The sequence below is a fragment of the Dermacentor variabilis genome, chromosome 9, assembly GCF_050947875.1.
Source record: "Dermacentor variabilis isolate Ectoservices chromosome 9, ASM5094787v1, whole genome shotgun sequence".
NCBI lineage: Eukaryota > Metazoa > Arthropoda > Arachnida > Ixodida > Ixodidae > Dermacentor > Dermacentor variabilis.
The window spans coordinates 57,488,616-57,506,803 of record NC_134576.1 but is presented as its reverse complement, the minus strand read 5'-3'; the positions used below and the strand labels follow the sequence as shown (position 1 = coordinate 57,506,803).

At 45.2% G+C, this 18,188-nt stretch overlaps 1 protein-coding gene across 1 annotated transcript in view; it reads right to left on the bottom strand.

Annotated features, from left to right (window-relative positions):
• LOC142558364 (uncharacterized) overlaps positions 1-18,188 on the bottom strand; it is a 169,812-nt gene that overhangs the window by 101,811 nt on the left and 49,813 nt on the right. The window lies entirely within an intron of this gene.

Sequence of the window (18,188 nt, the reverse complement as noted above, 5' to 3'; positions counted from 1 at the left end):
ACGACTAAGTGAGCACAGTAAATGGAAGCGTAAGCTGCGGGAACTACTACTAAATTTCGCTGTTAGCCTTATACGTGGCCAGGAATATTCTTGCGTGATATTGCCGCAGCCTTTATTTGGCAACGCAACCACTTCTCATTTTACTTTCTCATGCTGACTTTTTGTTGCACTTAACGAGTCGTCTCATTCACACCAGAGTGTAACATTCCCTGCGATCAATCAATCAAGAAAGGTAGCTTACCCGAACCTTCACTACACCTCAGGCAGGGATTCGTGCAATACGCGTGCGATGAGCCTATGTGTTATATGACAAAGTCCACTAGTCAAAACGTTTTCTCCTGCTTTCACTTCGTCCTCGTTTTTCTCATCACCTTGAATTTCCATCTCACGCATTCCCCGTGTTTTCCCTGGTTGGGCAAAGCCAGCGGCACGGAGCCCCACTTGAACAGGAGTAGATGAGACTCGCTTTGTTGACGGCGAAGTTGAACGATGCGGGACACTTTGGCAACTGAGATGCTTGCTGCTCATTGATGACGTGGCGATTTCACCACCAGTATCAGTCACTCAAACGAAAATGAATGCGTGGCGAGCCCGATGGACGCCCATCGAATTTCGAATACAGAAGCTTGGGGAACACTCCGTTGCCTCCAGAACACAAAATTCCAAGACCCTATTTCAGGTAAATTTGCTGAAGACACAAGTGGCGAGGATTCGCAGTCCGATTGGGCATTTTTCGTTCTATTTTGCATACCTTTCATTTTCAACAGTACCATGTGGAACATTTGGTAGCCCTTGGTTGCCCAGAGATAATGCTTTTTACGCTTTGTATGCACTATGAAATTAGGTTCCTGCAGTGATGGCCCCTTTCAATACGTAGTGCCCGACAGGAGAAGCTCCTGCGAATCAGTATTGTTCTTGTGTGCACTATGTGGTCTTCTCAAAACGCTCTGATTGCCATTGTTCGTATTGGTAGATATCAAAATTCTACATCTAGCTATTTTCTGCGAGATATATTGAAATTTAAAAGGCATCCGTGTGTTGCGAGAACGAAATTCGCGGGAGTCTAATTGGCGATTGCGGGCCATTTATCATCGACAGCTAAGTTTCGCAAGTTGTTTTACGCTTTTGAAAATTTGTGCACTAAGATATGTGCACTAAACTTTAGAACAACACTCTCCTAAATATTCTATTTTCCGACGAGGTCATGCTGAGCGCTTTAGAACTAGTCAGCGAAGGCAACTTGGAAAAGCGGGCTACCTAAGCTTTTTCTTCTAAGACGCGCATCATTTTATCTTCAACCTCCTCAGCAGTTCTCACGCCAACTTGGCTTACTGGGAAGTGCACGGTCTGACAGGTCCGGCTAGCGCGTAGATATAAGCAAGTTAGGAACTAACCATTTATTCAGCTTCTGTCTTATCTGTGACGATCGGTGTGTGCCACAGTTGAATAAACCTCTTAAACGCCAACTTGGGCAACAGGGTATCAGCGGCCTTTCAACGAACCTCCAACAGCGCTACACTAGACGACGCTCACGAGGTCCGCCAAGGAACGAACAGCACCGACACGTCGCGAGTTACGGAGAGAACCCTCCACGCTACCGATCCCAAACGGCAGCCTATCGCCCTTCTGGCCAGCCGCCTCTCTTAATCACCCCCGCTCACAATGAATGCACACTGGCCCCGCCTTCAATCGGCCACCTGCAAGCATCTTACACTCCAACTTAGTAGGCCACTGTCATATGCCCATTTACCGCTGCATATACTGGGCATATGCCTCTGCACCAGGAGAAAAGAAAAATTGCTTAAAATGAATGTTTCCGGTGCTGGAATAAATTGTACCCGCGTGGTATACATTTAGAGAAGTTGCTTTCATAGACATTCATACAACCTAGGCGCGTCACGTGAGGATTTCGCAGCGATGCTACTGGACGCTGCGCTTCCAGAAGGCGCGAGGCGAGGAAGTTGGAGCGAGACACGCTTCACGCGTGACGAATTTTGGTGGCGACAATACGGTGTCAATACCAATTAATTGAATCGATACCAATCGCGTCAGCGTCGACATTCATTATGAGACGGGATATGCCAGAATATTTTTTTTCGTTTCCGCCTTTTAACAGCAACAAAACACTTCCGTACCTGCACTTTCTTCTTTTTTTTCCGTCCACAGAAGATTCAGCTTCAGGCAGTATGCAGTATGCAGTTTCGAGAGGAATGTAGTCTAGCTTTCTCCGCAGCCTCCCGAAGTTACCTTGTAGCGTTGACAGTCTCCGGAAAATGAGGAATTCCCGATTCGTACTTCGCTTTTCGGGAAGCACGTTGTCCCTAGGATGTGTGGATCCTTCTATTAGGCCATTATTTTGGAAATTGAATGACGAACTTCTTGAAGTAAACTAAAGCGGTAATCTGATAGAAGCATGACCTGCATGTTCGAAGGTGTCACTTAGTCCTCATGGGTTCTGGGAGGTAGCAGCAATGTTCGACCGCAAGTATAAGTGGACGCTCCGCCATAATTTCTTGAAGGACAAAAATGGCTCGATAACATGCTTATTTGCGATTCCCTGGCAAACGAATGTTTTCTTGATTTTTACGTGAACTTCGTTTCATTTTGCATGCAACCGCAATATCCAGGATGTAGAAGTAAAGAAAAATAGCAAGTTATCATAATGTAAGGTCAGCGAAGCAAATGCAATGAAACGCCTATCCAGAAGTTTTGCGATCGGCAAACGTGAAATAATGAAGCAAGGGTTTCGGTTAAGTTTGGCCGTCATTTTCACCGGACAAAGGTGAACAATAAACGTCATCAGTTTTCCCTAAACTAACCATCGTCCCATGTGTTAGAGTGCTCGTAATCACAGATGCGGGTTCCAAAGACATTTGAATTTATTTACAGAAAGGCAGTGGGGTAAACCTGAGGTTTCTGTTGCTACGACCTTCTACTTTACACTGGAAAATAGGAATGACGAGGAAAAGGAATAATAATAATAATAATAATAATAATAATAATAATAATAATAATAATAATAATAATAATAATAATAATAATAATAATAATAATAATGATGATGATGATGATGATGATGATGATGATGATGATGATGATGATGATTGTTTTTGTAAAACAAGCAGGTGGGCATATACAAGTCCACGAGGTTACAGCTTGCCCAGAGTCACGCACGCAGTCCAGTGGCACAATAACCAGCTCGGCCTCGCCCCTTATCCAGTCTCTTGTTGCCATTCGCCATTCGGACACATCCGCCTGGTGTCCGCTGGTTGAAGTGCTCGCTACCACGTGACAACGCCCAGTGTATGCAAGGAAATATTGTGCGCTACGAGCACGTGGCGCTCTTCGCCCAAACCATCTTCAAGGTTTCGTTTCCGCCCAGATAACGACCGACGAAGCAGCAGCAAACAGCAACGCGGGACAATGTGGAACGAAGGCTTTCCTCTACGAAGGCCTCTTAACAGTGGGGAGCTTTCTAGAGCCCGAGTCTAGGCGGAACCCATCGCCAACACACACAGGCGCGTTCACATTGCAGATCTCATTGTGCCTCACACATTGTTCGTTACCTCCCCACCTCAGACCCATCCTCCGCCTCTCATTAGATTCGCTATGCGTGTACTGAAGCTTGCGGCGTCGTTTCTCACAGGTTTGTTCCCAATTAATGGTAAGTGCAAGAGTGGTTGGTGTACACGGACATCCAAAATCCTTAATACGATGCACGCACAACTAGCCTTGGACAACACACAACGTGCAATAATGCCGTGACATGCTTCCCTAAATATCCCTCACCACACTCAGTCTCGTTTACCTCCATGACGCATCATCATCGAAAACACTCGAAATGTAGCTACAATGCCATTTCTGGCCAACAAAGCGACATCGCACCATGCTGTACATATCAGACTTGTATTGGTTACAGAAAAAAAACGTAGCCGATAACAAGTACTGCTGCCTTATTCAAAGATGTAATTGGTGGCACTGATAAGTTGCTGCCTCAAATAATTAGATCAGTAAATACTGACATTTACTATTTTAGGTTGCTGTCATCACGCTCTTCAGTAACCTTGCTCAAATACAGCCAATAGAACTTGCTGGCATCATTGTGCACGACATCTTCTTCAGCCATTCTCACATTCTTTAATCCACTAAGAATCGCTTTAAGAATGTCCCTTCTTTAATTGTTCCCTTTTCTTTTCAGCGAATTAGCAGCAACGCTGAAAGCTCGCTCGGAGTGCTTTAACGTGCAACCATGTTGCCCCTATCCATGGCTGTGGTTACTCAATGCCGCTAAGCACTCGCCTGGCTCCGCTTTGGAGCACAGCCCTCTGTTGTTGGTGCTCGCAGAAGGTGCTCGGTGCAGGCCAAATGCGTAGCTGACAAATATGCACGCAGGTGATTTCTTGGCGTCAAAGTCTCAAGTGGCCGTCGTAATTGATCCCATGTGGCGTCAGTTTATTTTGTCGGCTAACGCCCGGCAGAAGGTTAAGATGGAGAAACATATTCTGAGACACCTACGTTTGCCTTTCCAGCACTGCGCATGTGCGAGGCTACTAGGTGCCGTGACCACCGGTATTCTATTACAGTTACCGGCAACTCGAAAGCCTCTAATCTGCGTCGCCTGTTACAGCTCGACTGATCAATAAAGAACCAATTACATGTATTCGGTTACCGACAAACAAAAACAATTGAACTACTGTGAGTGTCACCGAGTAAGAAAATGCCTATAATGAAGTAATAAAACCCCAAAAGATGTAGACATTAACGTAAATTATTAGACGCAATACTTTAGGTAAAAGCCTGACTTCATCTCCCGCAGTGAGCAGGATTTCAGTGGACCTCGCCAAAAGGATCGCGGCATGCTGATTTCTGTTGACTGCTCACGGAGATGTACTCGAAGCAAGGAAATTGAAATTACGCAAGACCAGATTAGCTAGGAATCATCGTAGCACGCCAGGAACAATTATGGAATGAACATTTCTGTACACTGCCTAATATTTTACCCATTTTGTTTCAGGAGTCATCCCTTTTACTGAAACATTTTCCCACGGCAAATGCGCGGTAGTTGTTCTTGCCAATTTTAATAAACCTGGAATCGATTAAAAAAGACTTGAATGTTCTTGTTGTAATGATTACACAGAAATCAAATGCAGCCTGTGGTTGCATTTTCTGGCCTTTTCTTATATTCAAAGCACACTTTTATCCAATCTTTTTATCCAATTTTAGCCAATTGCTGTTATAGGATCTTAGACATCCGCCTATCGAGCTCTCAAGCTTTCGACCCTCGTAGTCTGTCTCTCTCTCTCGGTCTATCTTTCTGTGCCGTGCGTGCATGCATTTTTGTGTACCGGGTAATTAATTATTTGTCTTCCGATATTTTTGTAAATCGCTTGTGACGGATAGCATAAATTTCACCCATGAGAAGGATTACTCGGAGCGGCGGACATTAGTCAATTATGTATCGCGCATATCACAATTTACGAATTCTAGCCTGTGTGTTTGCAACACGTATCAACTTGAAAAGAAACTCCAGGATGACACCAGTTTCGATGTATTACTTACAGAACTGTGGGACAAACGGCATGGCTGTTCCAGTTACTTTTTTTATTCAGTGCCTACAAGAACGGCTTGGCAAAATGTCATTGGAACAACACTCCATTTTTACGGTCACTCTGATAGCGCATATCTTCAAAGTGGAGCCAATTTTGAAAATAATTTCAATTGGTTACGCCTTGCAATCTCAACGGCTACCATTCTTGAATTTTAATATATGTCATAAAGTAACTAATTAAAAATTCTCGAGGTTTCTTTGTAAGTGCCGGAAAACTTAAAATTTATGCCGTCGTGTAGGTCTAAACGTAGACACATTTACGTAATCATCTATGAAAGCTTCGTCCAGCACCGATTCCCACAGGTGCGCGCCACCCCCTAAATATACGTTAAGCACGTAATGCGTCTAAAGAATCGTTGTTTTTCATGTACGGAAATGATATCAATTCACTGCGTAGAAAATTGCCGCCGAAGGTCCCGCTGCTACTTCAACCACCCGAGTAAGAACGGACGAGTTCAAGTAACATCCACGTTACCTCGCCGTCTTTGATGATCCCTGTCAATCGGCGAATGTTTACAGCGTAGGAAACATAACGCAGTTCACAGCATATGCCGCAACTCCGATTTTATGTTTTCGTCTTTTTTTGCTCACGAAAGCTTCGTTTTGGCTACGAATGACAAATTACTTTTCAGGGAAGCTCTATGTTTCAATCTAGTTCGATTAAATATTTTCCTTAAGTGTTTCGTTCACTTTAGAAACAGTGCAGTTTCAAGTAGATTCTCGCGGTCGTAAGTAGTTCAGAGTGGGCAAGTGTGTTCTCTACCTGCATGGGTACAGCTGCCAGGGTACAGTTGCCATTACCCTGTAAAGGTCATCACGCATGGTCAATGCCTCACAGGCTTTAGAATACTTTTCAAACAATCAGTCATCTCCAATATTATGTATGAATGTTTAATCTGTCAAAATCAGTATTTTAAACCAAATTCTTTCTACGAAACATCATCGCGTATTGTTTGGACGATCAACGTCATTTATATCAGCTTGAGGAGGCTATCTCACTCTGTCAGCTTGAATTCATTAGGACACCTTGCATACTGGGAGCAGAGTGATGGCAGGATAATAGCACGATTACGATTAACTTTCTCCGCTCCTACAGGGTCTGTCGTGTAAGTAATGTCAGTAAGGCCATGAAAAATCATTTACTGAGTTTATCATTACAAATGTTTAAAAATCTTCAAAATACTCTCCTTTTGCCTCGAGACATCAGCTCCAGCAAGACTTCCAGCTCTCGAATGAGTTGTCGTTGTCCTCTTCCGGAGTGGTATTCAATGCTGCGGTGCGAGCTGCTTTGATCCCGTCCACTGTCCCGAAATGTTGGCCTTTCAGGGGTGTTTTGAGGTGTGGAAACAGAAGAAAGTCGGAAGAAGCCAGGTATCGAATGTATTTGGGCTGGAGGATTGTTCACACCCCTGCATTTAACCAGGTAGTCGGCGACGATGAAGGCACTGTGGGCCGGCGCGTTAACGTGGTGCAAATTCCGGTTGTCTGCGATGTCCGGCCGGATGCGTTGTAATCTGCTGCTTTGATCCCGTCCACTGTCCCGAGATGTTGGCCTTTCAGGGGTGTTTTGAGGTGTGGAAACTGAAGAAAGTCGGAGGCAGCCAGGTATGGAATGTATGGGGGCTGGAGGATTGTTCACACCCCTGCTTTTAACCAGGTAGTCGGCGACGATGAAGGCACTGTGGGCCGGCGCGTTATCGTGGTGCAACTTCCAGTTGTCTCCGATGTCCGGCCAGATGCGTTGTAACCTGCATTTCAGTCTTTTGAGGAATCCCTCATAAGATTAGGAGTTCAATCAGCCAGTCCGTGGATGTAAAATAACATGATGAGCAAAATTTTGAGCTTTGATTTGCTCATCCTCGCTTTGTTCTAGCGAGGGGTAGAGCCCGTGTGCTACTCCGATGAATGGCATTTGGTCTCCGGGTCATTTCAAATACCTAAGTCTCGTCACCTGTGATGATGTTGTCCAAAAATTTTCGCTCACGTTTGCATATGTCCAGGTTTTCTTGCCACGTTTCAGCAAGACGTGACTTTTAGGCATCAGTGAGCACTTTTGGAACCATTTTTGCGCACACCTTCCGCCTGCCGATATCGTTTGTAACGAGTTTGTGAACTGGAGTTGTCGGAATGTTTAACATGTCGGCCATTAAACGAACACTTAATCGTCGGTCTTAGCTCAACAGTTCCCTCACTCGAGTCACATTGTCAGCCGTGGAAGTCGTGGATGGCCGTTCGGCGCGGTCCTCGTCGTCGCCATCTTCCCGGTCTTCCAAAAAGGCCTTGTGCCACGAAAATATTTGCCGATTTGGCAGGACATATTTTATGTGAACAGTCTTGAGCATAGTAACATTTTCCGCAGCGGTCTTGCAAAATTATATGCGAAACGTGATCGCAAGTCTTTGTTATAACGAGCGCTGCATTTTCACTTGCACAACAATAAAAAACAACTCTGAGGGACAGGCGCGCCCTACGCTCTCCTTTGCTCTGAGCTCACTGAGCCACGGAGCGCTGCTTAGCTGGGTTACCCAATACGACTTTCAACCGGTTAGACCGCGTTCCGAAGTACAGTTGCGTCACAATTCACTTATATTACTTTCAGGACGGACCCTGTATATGCAACGATATCAATGAAACACATTTCCAATCGCTTACAGCATCAAACTTAAAGAAAGCTTGAGTACTCGCCCGTGGCTTAAGATTCCGCACACTGTCTTCCTTAAGTACAACGTCCGGGTGTATCGATACCACGATATCGATGTTACCTCCGTCACTATCGTTGGTGGTTCCAGAGCCAACGCTCACCAAACAGAATAACCGCGCTGTAAGAGCGAGCGAAGCTCTCAGCAAGGCCATGACGACTGTGCAATGGACGGAATGAAACAGAACGTATAGGCATAATAACTCATCATGTACATACGAAGTGGTTTAGAGCAAATGTTAAGGGGACCACTTGCAAAATTCCTAGCGATTTCTAGCGTCAGTACCAGTACCTAGCCACGTGATCGGAAGAAAAACATTGCTTGCTGTATGCACAATAAGAGACACAAACTAGTGCGCTTATAATCTCGTTGAGCACGTTCTGCATGCTGCAGAATCTTGGCTTGTGCGGTTGCTGAATAAGGAAGACTCTATCCCCGTTACGTTTTTCACCAACTGCATTGACAGCGTACTTTTGCTTAGGGTGCTCATTCAGCAAAAAACCATTTGCAAGACCCCTTAAGTGGGTAATCTTCAAACGGTTATGAAGCAAAAAATATTCTCCAAAGACATTTTCTCGCTATATTTGTTTCTCCAACCTCGCCATTACCCCTGAAAAAACGCTAGAATGCATGCTTAATTTATGTATTTTCCTACAAAATTTTCACCTATTCATGACACGTACTCCACCGACACAGTGAAATTTGATTTGCCTCTTTCAAAGGGGGAAAGAAGGTGTTGTACAATACTTTGTACGTCCCGCCTGTTGCACAGGCAGAGAAACAGGGCATTTGCACGGCTTGGGGAATCTCTCTACTCTCATTTCCTCCAACTTCTTTTTTTCTTTTTAGAAAGTGATAGCTAGAGAGTCCCGTTAAACGTACCTCCTACGGGTAAGCTTAAGATTTGATTTCCTAGGAAGACAACAATGACGTGTTTAAACGAAGCGCTGTCTATCTCATGTACTTTTTTTAAGCATACTAATGGACAAGATGTACCGGATTCAGACTATTTATATAAGGGGAGGGCCTAGTGTACCGACGAATATTTACTCGCGACAGAAAGATCACTTCGACTTTCCAGTGCGGTGGAGTCTTCTTTGATATGGAAAGCGTGCGGACTTTGGTCCTAGACTCCCGTTGTCTTCGCAGGTGCAGCGCGCTGTAGTATTCTGCAGACACTAATATGAGCGCATGAAGTATGCGCTGCGCTTTTTTTGTTTTGTTTAACATGGCTAAACCTGGCGAGGTAAATCTTACGGTATGAGCTGTATATGTATACAGGCAACTTAATTGCGCATAACCAAATCGACTCCCCTTAACCCCCCCCCCCCCGAGCACTGCCAAACGCATGCGCTGTTTCATTTAAAAGAACAATTAGGCTACTGCATCTTCGGAAAGCGCCTTATAATACCCTGCATTTCTCTAGCTCAACCGCTTCATTTCGGTAACGGACACCTATCGTGGATGCGTCAGTCAGTTTGAATGCGTCCTTTTTATATTTTTTTGTTACCAACCCGAAGCAACATTGAGACGTTGAGCAACGTATTCGCTCACAAACATGTTCGATGAACACAGCGCAGGGTGAACACGATGGCAAGACGTGGACGAAACACAGCACAGAGTAGTTTTCACTTGGCTCTGTATTGCGACCTTGTAGTTACGTGTAGTATCATTTATTTTTTGGTCAGGGGCATATTGTTTTACCGACACAAAAAAACATTGTGAGCACGCCCAAACTTTAACCGAAGATTGGATGTCACTTCTGCTCCACGTTAGCGCAAACCTTTCAAGCCGGCTCCAGCTCTAACGAGGCCATCCGAATGCGGCAACCCAGCGCTGAGGGAACATTCACAGTGTGTTCACAAATGCGCTTCCTTGTTTTCCCATAAACACGGGAATATCTGATGCTTGAAAGCACGCAGGTAACAGAGCGAGCATGCTTGCACAAAGAGTCTAGAATTGGTTGACTGCCGTCACCTGACCTTGGACGGCCGCTCCAGAAATGATGAGAAGCTCCCTCGATCATTGCAAAACGCGGAAGTAATGCTATATTCCGCTTGTGAATTTGAGAGGAGTTTTGGCACGCATGACTACGAACTCGGCTTACAGGTTGGCAGTTAGCTCCATGGTCTATCTGCAGCATGCATCCATGTTTAGTTACTCAAATTTATGAGTGGTTCACATGAGATACAGGCATTGCGCAAGACGGTTTGTTTGTTTCAAATTTTCTGTCTGCATAATACTTCGGAAAACAGGCAGTAAAGCCAGATATTCATGCGTTTATCGAATACGGCATGAACATGACACGGCTGTCTGGTGTGTTTTTAAAGCCAATGTAAGGCGACACGATGCCCTGGTCAAGGTAGCCACATTCGGCAACCATATCGCATACTGAACTCTCTTTTCCTACAGCAGTGAAAACCACGCTTTGAGCAAGTGTTCAGTATCACCTGAACACAAAAGGACAGAACACTTAAAGAATTTGGAAATGAACACGGAAGCCGTAGTAAAGGATATTGTGAAAATCGGGTTGCAACTTCCTCATAAGAGACATTGTACAATGATGTGCTAACCAATTGCATAGCTGTCAATGATTATGGCTAGAAGTAAATAGGGTGAGTTTGTTGCAGTTTACTTTTGCACCACAAATAAACGTTGACTTATTGGTGGATACATTTTCTCTCACGGGACGAACAAGACACTAGCACGAGAGATGTGCCTGAGTTTCTGTACACTGACGTGGAATTCGTAGCATTTAGAACAGGTAATTGTTGTTACATGCTCTAATTAGTATTATTCGTTAATTAGTATTCCGCTCTACAACGCCGAAGGCGTTTCAGGCGGCGGCGGAGGCTTTTGTCACCGGATGTATGTGCGTTCGGCGATGTTGATTGTGTATTGGTGTGGCGTTTGCTGTACTGCATTATGCCTTAGTGCATGGTGTATCATATATGATACAAACATGCCCCTGGCATGACAGAAATGAAAATAAGAGGAATCCTAACGCCACCCTGACCACGTGGCTTGCCCGCGGAGGTGATCCCCAAATGGCGATGCACACCCGTCGCCCGTCTCTGGGTCGTCGGAACGCTAACTAGGTTACGTCTACTCTCTGCAGGTATTGCATAAGCATGGTTGACACGCCTACCTTTCATGTGCTATACACATGGCACGCCATTATTATGTGACTAACAGAGAAACAATCAACTGTGACATGCTAAAACGTTTGGGCCGAAGCATTCGGCTGCGTGATAAACAATTTTCATCTTTTGGACAGTTATTATTGATGCATGACATCGCAAGGCCGCATATTAGTGCATAAGTTCTGGAATATGCGTCGACCCTTACATGGGCTCAATCGGGCGTTCTATAGTAACCCGGCTGCTCGGCATAATGTTTCAGCTTCCCCATGTGCAGTTGTCCATAAGAGGCACGCGCCACGAGGATGGGGCAGACTTCCAAACTTATTTGAATAACCTCATAAGGCGCATTGCAAGTGAAGTTATCTAACTGTTTCCGTGATTCGTAAAAATGGTGCAGCTGTGTAATATCAGCTGAAAGGACTATTTTACAAAGCTAGAATCATCATTGCGCAAGTACAACAAAAATATGGTTTGCGAGTGCTTTCCCGAGGACTATTACGAAAACAAGCATGATGTCTCTAATTTGCATGCCATTTTTTTCCAACCCGCCATCAGTGAAGTGTGCCTAAAACAAGGTGCATCGTGTGGTCGGTAGTAAAGAATAACACAACGACTGAGGGCAACCAGAGCGCAGAACACTGCGTCACTTCAGTGTTGCAATTACAGAATTCCGAGAGTGAGTTGCGGATGGAAAATATCGAGGATCGAGGACAATCAAGAAAAATATGTTGAAGTCGTGCTGCTCACTGTGCCTGCCGAGAAGTAGGTCTCCGGAAATTGAGTGTCCACGTGTGCCGTACTCGTCGAATACACCGTACCGATAATGGGCCCACTCGTGTATACGAAAGCGTAGGCTGGAAGAAGAAATAATGTCGTGCAATGAACGCATGCACTAAAGTACACTTTTATTTTCTGCTCTCCAATTCAAGTTCATAAACAGCAATACGTACACAGAAACTGCACCGCCCGAAAGCAAAATTGAAAGCTCTTCGACAACGCTTGTCTAACTGAAATGAAAATATTTAGAGCTACAGCAGATGAAGCATAACAGGGTACGACTAAGTGAGCACAGTAAATGCACGCATAAGCTGTGGAAACTACGAGATACCAATGCGCTATGGCACCCGTTGAAATATCGCTGTTAGCCGTATACGTGGCCGGGAGTATTCTTGCGCGATATGGCCAGTGAGTTTATTTGACAACGCAACCACTTCTCATTTTACTTTGTCATGTTCACCTTTTATTGCCCTTAACGTGTCGTCTCATTCACACCAGAGTTAACTTTCCCTGCGATCAATCAATCAAGCAAGGTGGCTTGTGCGAGCCTCCACCACAGCTCAGGCAGGAATTCGTGCAATACATGTGCGATAAGCCTACGTGTGCCTTGACAAAGACTGGTCCGCTAGCCGATACGTTGGCTCCTGCTTTCACCTTGTTCTCGTTTAGCCCATCGTCTTAATTTCCATCTCATGCATTCCCAGTGTTTTCCCTGGATGTGCAATGCCAGCGGCACAGAGCCTTACTTGAAAGGAGGTAGATGAGACTCGCTTTATTGACGGTGAAATTTAATGATCCGGGAGACATAGGCATCTGTGATGCTTGCTGCTCATTGATGCGGTGGTGCTTTCACCACCAGTAGCACTCGCTCAAACGCGAATGAACGCGTGGTCCACATCGACGGATGCCCATCGAATTTCGGATACAGAAGTTAGTGGAGCAATCGGTGGCACCCAAAACAGAACATGCCAAGACACTATTTAAGTGAAATTTGCTGAAGACACAAGAGCCGAGGATTAAGCAGCCCAACTGGGCATTTTTCTGTTTATTTTGCATGCCTTCCATTTTGAACTGCACCATGTGGAAGATTGAGTAGCCCTTGCATGTACAACAATAACGCTTCTTAAGCTTCGTATACACTGTGATATTAGGCTCCTTCATTGATGACCCCTTTTAATATGTAGGGCAGCGAAGGCAACTTCGAAAAAGCGGGCTGCCTAACCTTTCTCTTCTAAGAAGCTCATCATTTTATCTTCAACGTCCCTAGCAGTTCCGACGCCAACTTAGTTTACTGGGAAGCACACGGTCTAACAGATCGGGAATTGGGCTGCCGCGTTGAGGTAACCCTGTTCGAAGCGAACCATTGAATAAGCCTCTGTCTTGTACGTGAAGATCGGTATGTGCCGCAGATGAATGAACATCTTGGACGCCAACTTGGGCCACATGCCATATGCGGCTCTTCAACGAACTTGCAACATAGCTATAGTAGCGGACGCTCACAATGTCCGCCAAGGAACTAGCACCACCACCTCCACCACCACCTCTGTTAATCACCCCCGCTCACAATGAACGCACACTGGCCCCGGCATCAATCAACCGCCTGGAAACCTCTTTCGTGCCAACTTAGGCGACTGCCATATGCCTATGAACCATTGCCAATACTGGGCACACGCCGCTGCACCGGAAGAAAGAAAAGGCTTAAAATATTTTTTTTCCGGTGCTGCAATTAAATATTCCCGCGTGGTATACATTCAGATAGGACGCTTTCATAGACTTTCGTACAACATAGGCGCGTCACGTGAGGACTTCGCAGCGACGCTATTGGACGCGGCGCTTCCGGAAGGCGCCAGGGGGAGGACGTTGGAGGCGGACGCGCTTCACAGGTGACGAATATCGGTGGCGGCAATACGGCGTGTCACTGTGTTGATTCAATTCTAATTGCGTCAGCGCAGACATTCATCGTGTAATGGGCCTTTCCAGAATGTTTTTTGTTGTCTTCATCTTTTAACAGCAACAAAGAAGTTGCGTAGCAGCGCTTTTTTATTTCCCGTCGTCACGGAATTGCGGTTTAGGATGCAATCGGTTTGAAGAGACGTAATCTCCCTTTTCACCGAAGCCTCTCGATGTCACCGTGTAGCGTTGTCTCGGCAAAACGAGGGATTTCCAATTCGCACTTCGCTTTTCCTGTCTCTTAGGCCACGATTTCGAATATTCAATGATGAAATTGTCGAAGTAAACTCTCCCGCTCGCAGCTTTGTGTGAGAGCCGGCTCTCTGTTCCAAGCATGACTTGCATGTTCGAAGGTGTCACACAGTGCTCGTAGGTCCTGAGAGCTAGTGGCAGTGTTTGACCGCAACTAGAAGTGCATGCGCCGCCATATATTTTTCAAGGGAATAAAAAAAAAATGTTCTATAACATGCTTATTTGCGATTCCTGTAAGGGAATGTTTTCTAGATTTTTACGTAAACTTTGTTTTTTATGAGATGTCACCGCAAAATTCACGACGTACAAGTAAAATAACATTTAATCCCAATACAAGGTTAGCCATGCAATTGCAATGCAACGTCTACCCAGACGCACCGCGATCTGCAAACGTAAAATAATAAAGCAAATCTTTCGCTCAAGTTGGGCCATCATTTCAACTGCACAAAGGTGAACATTAAACGTCCTCACTCTCTGTACATTACCATCATACCACGTGCTATAGTGCTCGTAATCACAAGTGGGGGTCCCAGAGACATATATAGTTATTAACAGTTAAGCGGAGAGGTCAACCTGAGGTATAAACTGCTCTGACCTGCTAGTTACATTGGAAAATAGGAATGGCGGGGAAAAGAAATAATGACAGGTTATGAGGTCCATTATTATTATTATTATTATTATTATTATTATTATTATTATTATTATTATTATTATTATTATTATTATTATTATTATTATTATTATTATTATTATTATAGAACAAGCAGGTGCGCACATACAATTCCACCACGATACTCTCTAGATTCACGTGAACAGTCGAGGGGCCCAAAAACGCCTTATCCAGTCTCTTGTTCCCAATGGCGTCGATGTCGAATTCACCCCGCCTCCACCTGGTGTACGCTGGTAGAAGTACTCACTACCACGTGACAAGGCCGAGCGCATCCCAGCAAACAGTGTGCGCGACGAGCGTGTGGCGCACGTCGGCCACACCAACTTCGAGTTTTGATTTCAGTCCAGATAACGAGTGACGCAGCAACAGCAGACAGCGGCCTCGCAAACGCGGCAGAATGTGGAACGAAGGCTTCCCGTTATCAAGGCCCCTTTACAGGGGGGAGCTTTATGGAGCGCGAGTTTAGGCGAAAACCATTGGCCACACAAACAGGCGCGTTCACATCGGAGTTCTCATCGCGCGCGACGTATTGTCCTCTGACTCTTCCTCCCCTTCCCTACCTCAACTCTCACGAGATGCGCAATGCGTGTACTGAAGCTTGCGACGTCGTTTCTTGCAGGTTTGTTCCCAATTCTTGGTAAGTGCAAGAGCGGTTGGTGTGTACGCCCATCAAAAAGGCGAAATACGATTGGAAAATATATGACATGCTCTAACACCGGGACGAACTTCCCTAAAAACACGACATCGCACCGTGCTATACATATCAGACTTGTATTGGGGCGCTAAAACCGAAAACTATTTCACGTCTTTCTATTCCAATTCTGCAAGCAGCCCACTGCGATTTGTCCAAAACTTTCTTGGACCATCCCCAATTCCCCTGTCTGTCACGAGACGTCACGAAAACCGCGAGAGCTCCCCATCTGATATGATGTGTACACAATGATTATGCATAATTTGACTGTACAAAAGAAAAATACTAATGTCTTATTCGACGCCTTCTTGCCATTAGCCCTTGGCTATTGGCCAAAAGTTTTCGGGCTCCGCCCATTTCACCTGCTTCTCACGCGACTTCATAAAATCGCAAAAACTTACCACGTCAAAGTGACGCGTACGCGTTAAAGATGCTATAATATGCCGAACAAAACTGAATTTTCCTCGGAATAACGGCAGGCTGCCCCGTTCCGAAAGGAATAAAAGAGAGCTCCCGCCGATTGCTCCGACACTGGCTGCTTGCCCCTGCCGGAGATCATGGGCTCATTTGCGTGTAATAAAACATTTTCCGTGGCCGTGTAACGTCTTCCGGAACATTCGGCACGTTTACAACCTCGTTCCGCCAACTCTTCTTTGCTGAGCATCGGTTTCATTCAACGTCATTCTTAAGCTTCCCTGGCACGCCGCCGCGACTGTCGATGAGCCACCTCAAGCTAAGTAACAGAAAGCGCACCAATCGCAGACGCCAGCACCACCCTCTTCCTCTGGTTATCGATATTCAGTGCAGTAGCTCGGCCCCATCGAATCCCTCTCCACTTGAGTGGTCTCCTCGCCTCTTGTGAGCCAACAAGATAAGACAAGCCGCTCTGTGCAGGCAATGTTATTCGTTTTTCAAGCAAACAAAAGTGACCTCCTATGAATGAGGGAAGCATTTGATTGGTTTGGTCAGACAACCCTGCGGGTGACCGCCCCATGCTTGCGTGTGCGGTTAGGCAAATTTGACGTCAGCAGATTGGAATAAAAACATAGTGGAATAGTTTTGCTGTATACGGCCCCTGGTTACAGAAAAAGAAACGCAGCCGATAGCAAGTACTGCTGATTAATTCAAAAATGCTATTCGTGACACTGCTGAATTCCTTCCCGCAAGTGCGCAATTAAAGAAATGAAATTACTACTTTTACGTTGCTGTCTTCCCATTCTTTATTAACACTGCTCAAAAACAGTATATAGAACGTTCTGGCACGATTGTTCAGTGCATCCTCTTCAGCCATTCGAACCTTCTTCTAACAATTCGAACAATCCACTAACAATTGCTTTAAGAATTTTCACTCCGTCATTGTTCCCTAATTTTCATGAAAGCACATCAGCCGCAACAATCAAACCTCGCTCGCTGTGCGCGCAGAAGGGAAGGGCAGTATTTTAACGTGCAAGCACGTTGCGCCAAACCATGGTTGTGGTTAATCAATGGCGTTTGGTTCGCGTCTGGCTCTTCTTTAAAGCACATTCCCCTATTGTTGCCGGTGCTCGAAGAACGTGGTTGCCCGATAAAGATAAGTACACGTGTCAATATACTCCCATAGTTATCTGCAAAAGCTCCTCGATGTATGTGAACATATACTCCCATAGTTCCCAGCAAAAGCTCATCCACGGATGTACACATGTGCTCCCATAAATCCCTGCATATGCTCCTTGATGGAGGTAAACGTATATTCCCTAGTTCCCTGCAAAAGCTCCTCGATACATCTAAACATATAATCCCATAGCTTCCTGCAAAATGTCCCCGATGGATGTAAGCACATACTCCCATAAGTACATCCAAAACTTCCATGCAGCAGGGAAGTAAAATTTTTATTTCGTGTAATCGGAGTTTATTAACCTCCTTTCGCGGAATGCGCTAGAGGACAAGTCATTTACTCAAATCTCGGATCATTTTTGCTTACAGTGTAGTTACTGGTAACAATAGTTCCGTCTGGCAACGGAGGTACACCCGTGAGCAAAAGTATACGGACCGTAGTGTTGTCGAAAAAACTGAATTTATTCGTCATTATCATTCCTAAAACGGAAACTGACAAGTGCACTAGAAAATTCGTAATAATAAGTTGGAACTGCAGTCTTTTATTTCGAGTTGCATTAAAAACAATGGAGAAAATCAGTTTTATCGCACAGTCCCTAGTCCGTATAATTTTTCTCGTGCGTGTACGTCTTAACTGCGGTTAGCCCGCCAATGTAACTAGAATATAAGACTGCGCTTTTACGCCACTATGGTTGTGTGCGCTGCTTCGAATTTCCAGCTGCGTCTGACGCTTCTTTGATACGGAAGACGTGCGGCGTTTGGTCTTAGGGTGCCGTTGTCTTCGCAGGTGCATCACGCTGTAGTA